The 6486-nt window shown below is 37.1% G+C and overlaps 1 long non-coding RNA gene across 1 annotated transcript; it reads left to right on the forward strand.

The window, feature by feature from the left end:
• The first annotated feature begins 2108 nt into the window (after positions 1-2108).
• LOC105478789 (uncharacterized) lies at positions 2109-4205 on the forward strand. Its single transcript, XR_985445.3, has 2 exons — positions 2109-2891; positions 4096-4205. It is a non-coding gene; the product is annotated as an uncharacterized lncRNA (long non-coding RNA).
• Positions 4206-6486: the final 2281 nt, after the last annotated feature.

Genomic DNA, 6486 nt, shown 5'->3' on the forward strand with positions numbered 1-6486 from the left:
ATTCAGGGTTACGCTGGCCACTGAGGTGAGAGTAATGTGATTAAACCCTAGCATACATTCCTTAACAAAGTATTTTAGACAGTCAAATCTGGTGTAGTGTCTGAAAGCTTCATTTTTATGTGTAGCTTCAACATCTTAAGGTAAAAACAGATTCAGCCACAACTGATTCATTTATGCAAAAATATTTATTGAGCACTTACTATGCGCTGAAGCCATGCAGTGGTGTGAGGCATGATCTTTGGAATTAGATACATTTGTTCAACATCTTGGTTCTTTTGTTTAGAAGACTTGGGATATTGGAAAGGCCCCTATAACCTCTGGGCACAATAGTTGTACTATCTACAAAAGGAGATAATTAATACTTTATATGGCCATTGAGTTTGTAAATGAGTCAGCACATGTTCCTACCACAGTTCTGGTACTGGGTAGATGCCTATAAATAGAGGCTATTATTACTCTTTCCCTTATTTTAAAAAAAGTTCTATAATTTCTTTCAATCAGTCACAGTAAATATGGTGTGCAGATTCCTACTGGTTTATAGAAAACTTAAACAGAGGCAAAAATGATGTTGATAGGTGATGCTGAGGACTTAAAACATGATGATATTATCTTTGCAACAGTAATAAACAGATGTTAGAAGTTCAACAAGTTAATATTTTCAAAATTCGAAGGAAATTATTTCTCTCTTTTTTGCCTTAGTAAGTCACTTCCTGGAAATGCAGGAAAACTGGCTTCTGGAATTGCTTCATTTTCTTATTTGCTTTAGACTGCAGGGTTTAATGAACAAATTTCTGCATTGGTAAGGATCAATTCACATTATCTCAACTAGTCTCTGTTGGCTGGGGATACTTTGTTTGCCAGGAAGTAGGAATGAGTGAAGAATGTGTGTACAGTATTGGACAGATTAATCCAATCTAGCTTTGTAGATGTGTCCTAACTTTATAATCCTGGTCTCCTTGACCCTGTGCTGTAACTATCTGAGTTAGCCACCTACAGACAGAACAAACACTGTGTGACTAGGCATGAGTGAAGAGGAAATTCAGAATAATTGAGGTAGTTAGAGGTTAATCACCAAGTACTTCATAGAGTACAGAGGGAGTTGCAGGCAATGTGGACCATGAGGTGGTACAATTTCTGTGCCAGTGAGGTTCTAAGGCATCCTTAAATATTAAGATTATGAGCACTGCATTTACAGCCAGACCATCAAATCCAGCCTAGACCTAGATTTGAAACTCAGATCCTTGATTTACAAATATTATAAACTTGTGCAAGATAGTTTTCCTTTCTGAGACTTTCTTATCAAATGTAATAATCTATGTAAAAAATAACAAATCATGCAAAACATGATTCATTCATTCCTATATTTGTCAGTTTATTGACTACTATGTATATGGTAGTCAATATATACAATATGTACAATTTATCTATATATATATATAAACAGTGACCAGCAGTGAAAATTCAAACATAAATGAGACACACCCATGCCTTCAAGGAGCTTTCGGCTGACTAGTATATAATTCAACAGGAAATTACCATGTAGAGTGGTAACAACTTGGTCTAACAAGTAGTTAGATCCACTATGGATGGCTTTGGGAGAGAGTGAAGAGCTGTCATTGGCAAGACTTGTTTATAAATGGACAATTAATTCTAAATCTGATGAGTTGTATGAATCTAGACCAGAGGATGGGGAATATTTTCCTTCTGGGCCTCCTGGGTCACCCAGTTCATGGTGCACAGTAAGCTCTACCAGAATTTCATAAGGATTCCACTAAACTTGAACCCGAGGCTACCACCTGCATATCTGGGGGTTCCTTATGCCACTAGGGGAATATATAAAAATGAGGAGTGTGTTTTTGGCTGGTTTGTTAATCTTACCAAGGAGAAATAATACTTCTTGCTTTTTGTAAAAATAAACAAGTACCAGAATCTTAAATAAATATTTTGTTTTTTTTTTTTTTTTGAGACGGAGTCTCGCTCTGTCGCCCAGGCTGGAGTGTAGTGGCCGGATCTCAGCTCACTGCAAGCTCCGCCTCCCGGGTTTACGCCATTCTCCTGCCTCAGCCTCCCGAGTAGCCGGGACTACAGGCGCCCGCCACCTTGCCCGGCTAGTTTTTTGTATTTTTTAGTAGAGATGGGGTTTCACCGTGTTAGCCAGGATGGTCTTGATCTCCTGACCTCGTGATCCGCCCGTCTCGGCCTCCCAAAGTGCTGGGATTACAGGCTTGAGCCACCGCGCCTGGCTTAAATAAATATTTTCTAATAGATGTTGCTGTGGCCAGCTCGTTAATATTCTTTCACAATTGTATTTTCAGCATGGTGATAGTGATTATGTGACCGTTTGGTCTAAAGGTTACAGAATGACAAAAAACAGGCGTAGATGATTTCATAAGAAACTTAGCGAAGAAATGGATATCACCTAGAGACAGGTTTTTAAGACTGGCAGTCAGCTTCTGAGGAAGCCTGGCCAATTTATCATTGCTAAACTTGACATTAAGTTGCTATCTTCTCGGGGAACATTTGAGACTGTACATATGGTGGTTGAATTATATTAAGGGTGGGACTCTTTTAACCTTCAGAAACAAGATGAAGGTTGCTTGTGTCAAGCACATTGCATGTGCGACACAAAGGAAATCAGGCCATGGGCTAGGAGAGTCCACAAGGAGGTTCTCTTATGAGGTTGGTAGTTCAGTTGCCATGACCTCTGTTACTGAGACAGCAAAGACAAGGAAGCTCAGCTCAGCCTTTTTCTTGTGTGGGCATCTGGACACAGGATGCTGCTGCCCTTTCCATTCTTCTCTCTCATTTTCTGGTATTTCGTTTTCAGAAAAGACCATACTACATACTAATTCTACTTACAAGGTTGCTGCCTGCAAAGCAGAATAGTGGAGGTCAGTAATGTTACTATCCTTTTAAAAAATATTTTATTTTTATATTTAAGAGACAGAGCCTTGCTCTGTCACCCAGGCTGGAGTGCAATGGTGCAATCATAGCTCGTTATAATCTTGAACTCCTGGGCTTAAGGGATCCTCCCGCCTCAGCCTCAGCTAGGACTACTGGCATGCACCACCACACCCAGCTATTTTTTTTTTTTTTTTTTTGAGATGCAGTGTCTCACTATATTGCCTAAGCTCGAGTGATCCTCTCACCTTGGCCTCCCAAAGTGCTGAGATTTCCTGTGGGAGCCACCATGCCCAACTGTTACTATTTTATATGAACTTTTTTGGAGTAGGTGTTGGTTCATTATTTCAATTTCTGAAATACAGGAAAAGTAATTTAGGAAACCTACTTGAGATGGAAGGATCCCAACATTAGAAGATTCTCAGTAATTCATCAGTTTTGAACTCAAAAGCCACTTACTTTTTGTTATGTTAATATGGAAAAAAAGATGGTTCATAACCTGGTCATTTCTGCTCACAAAATGTTTTAAAATAAATATTCATATCACTTATTTTGCAAAACAGAATATTCCAGCTTGTGGCACTCAACAGTTAATTACTGATACTCCTCTCGTAGGTATCAGCAAATGGGATAACAGATGGGAAGTGAGTGACTGTTTTATATTAGTGCCTAATTAGAATGGAGTTTTTATTTATTAATATGAAAGATTACTAATGTGTAGTTATAAATTACAGACACATGGATATTTTATTAAAGTGCAGAATTGAGGTGTCATTTATAAAAATGTATCTACCATTAATATAACTCTCATAATAACGTTACTGAATTGCAACTGGTTGGAATGTGTCTTTATTTCCTAGCAGTCTGTGAGCTCCCTGAGGCAAGAATAGACATAGTAGACATTCAGTAAATTGTATAGAAATGAATTGCTTTAAGTTATAATGATGTGCTTGTCATCACAGAATCACACTTAGAAACCTAATAATTTATATTTAAATTCCTCACATAATTTGTAGCCAGTCTGTTGTTACTTGGGTGGTTGGATAATATGGCATATGAATTTATGTTCTTTTCATATATGACTATGACTTTTTTCTTTTGCTTCAAAATTTTAGCATTAAATATACTTTAATTGGTAATATGCTTAACTTAAACATGCTTTATTTCTAATAGTCTCTCAATCTAAATTTACAGGTTTCAAGAAATTTGAATGTTTCATGATCCCTGGTTGCAGCGAACACTATTGATATTGTCAGTATACCTTTAAAAATGTGATTATACTGAATACATGAACTTTAATGACCTGCTATGTACAACTGCTTAAAGGAGTGGCTTTTGAGTGAAGTTAATGTGTATTTACCTTCTTTCCCTGATTATAGTTTTCTCCCATCAATCTAGTCTATAACCCAGTGAGGGCTGTGACTGGATTTATTACAAAAATAAGTAAAATTGTAAAAAATTCAGCTATAACTTGGAGCCACAGGTTAGACACACACATACACACATACACACACACACACACACACAGGCTTGAGGAAAATTAAAGGCTTCAGGCAAATTAAAGTTTGAAAACATAAATTATATGCTAAGCTGGTCTCTACATGCAGTGGAGAAAGTTCTGTAAGGATAGCTATGATATTTGGAAGAAACCATTGCTGTGATCTTTCTATGCATAATTAAAAGACCAGAAATATGATACATTTAGGAAAATAAATACCACAGAGACAAAAAATCTATATTTTCCTTACTGTATAAACAAAAGCAGAAATAAGGTGAATTTTTTTTCAGTATGATCTTAGATGCGTATAGATTTTATGACTCATTAGTGGGTAGTGTTTATATGTCTGTTCTAAAGGTTTTTAAAAATTTAACTGATGGCTATTGTCTTTACTAAGCAAGCATGTTGGATGAAAATCAAGTTCTTGGGTTGGGTGTATTAGCTCATGCCTGTAGTCCTAGCACTTTGGAAGGTTAAGGTGGGAGGATTGCTTGAGGCCAGAAGTTTGAGATAAGCCTGGGCAACATAGGGAGACCTGGTCTCTACAAAAAGTAAAAAAGTCAGCTGGGCATGGTAAGGGTCAGCTACCGATCTGCAGTACCAGCTACTACGGAGGCAGAGGTGGGAGCATAGCTTGAGGCTGGGAAGTGAAGGTTGCAGTGAGGTGTGATTGTGCTACTGCACTCATGCCTGGGTGACAGCACAAGACCTGTCTTGAAAAAAAAAAAAAATTCAAGCTGTCTTTAAAACAATCTTAGTATATATGTTGGGATAAAAATTACTATTAAATCTGACAGAAAACCAAACCAAACCAAACCGACTTTCTTATTGGTGAAAAGAGAACATGTATATGTTTTATTTCTTATACTAGTAATTACTGGAGGTCTTGAAAATAACACAATAAATATGTAAATAAAATTGTGATACTTTGCAAACATCAGGAGACATTGTTCCACATTTTCACAAATCATTTCAATATGATCTTCAGTAAGCTATAGAGGTGCATTGAAATGACATGCTTCCCAACAGCCACTTGTGAGGTTTAAATGATTCTAGGGTTGTCAGGGAGGATTGACAGGAAGTGAGTATGCAGAGGGCACTTCCAAGCTCAGGAATGACTTGGACCTAATTTTAGTTGGTTTCTGTCCAGAAATAAATGAAAAAGATCTTTGTGTAGGATGAAACCCCTTATCTTTGGGATTCAAAGAGGAAATTATAATAACTAGGATTAGACTTAATCTACAATCATCATAGTAATTACACCAATGAAACAAAATGCAGAGTGCAAGATATCATCCCCTTTATCCTGCCAGGCTTCTCAGCTGCTAGCCCTTCAGATCCACCCTTGTGAAAATAACTCAGAGAGAAAGAAGTAATGATTGAACTAGAAGTCAAGTGCTTACTAAATCACTATTCAAAAGCAAGCAACCACCTAGGAAAATCATCACTTTTTGAGTTCCAAAACTAACCACATGGATCCTGAGAAAATGGTACAGTGGCAATACCATCAGACACATTACCCAGTGATGAAAACATTTGATTATTTCCGTCAGCAACTATTTAATGAGTGTACTTTATTCCACTCATTACTTTTGGGGCTGGGTTATTTAACAGTGTGAACCAGATAGCTCAGGTCCTGGCCCTCATGGAGCAGACAGTCTTGCTGGGGGAGAAATCAATAATAAAAAGCAATTATATTGTAATATCTTCAGAAGAGTACTGAAGTGGCACTTAATCTAGAACACAAAAGGGGTTCTAAAAGAAGTGTACTATGTATGAATATCACACGCGGCAGTCACCATCATTAGAAGAACTGATTCTGTGTTGGCTGGGTGGAGGCAATTCACTAGATATACAGAAATAGGTGTGGGAGGAAGAAGGGGAAATAAAATTTTGAAAATCTTGCATAAAAATTAGCCGATGAACAAAAACTATAAAACTCATTAAAAAAATCTGATGTTAAGGAAGAAAGCCAAAATAAAGATGAACATAAACCAAACAATCAGAACTCATTCTGATTAGTTATTTTGAGAGAAGTCTGAGAAAGAATTTGAAATAATTGTTTAAAAAATATAAAGTGTGAGACA

The sequence above is a fragment of the Macaca nemestrina genome, chromosome 5 (assembly GCF_043159975.1).
Source record: "Macaca nemestrina isolate mMacNem1 chromosome 5, mMacNem.hap1, whole genome shotgun sequence".
In the NCBI taxonomy this organism is placed as follows: Eukaryota; Metazoa; Chordata; class Mammalia; order Primates; family Cercopithecidae; genus Macaca; species Macaca nemestrina.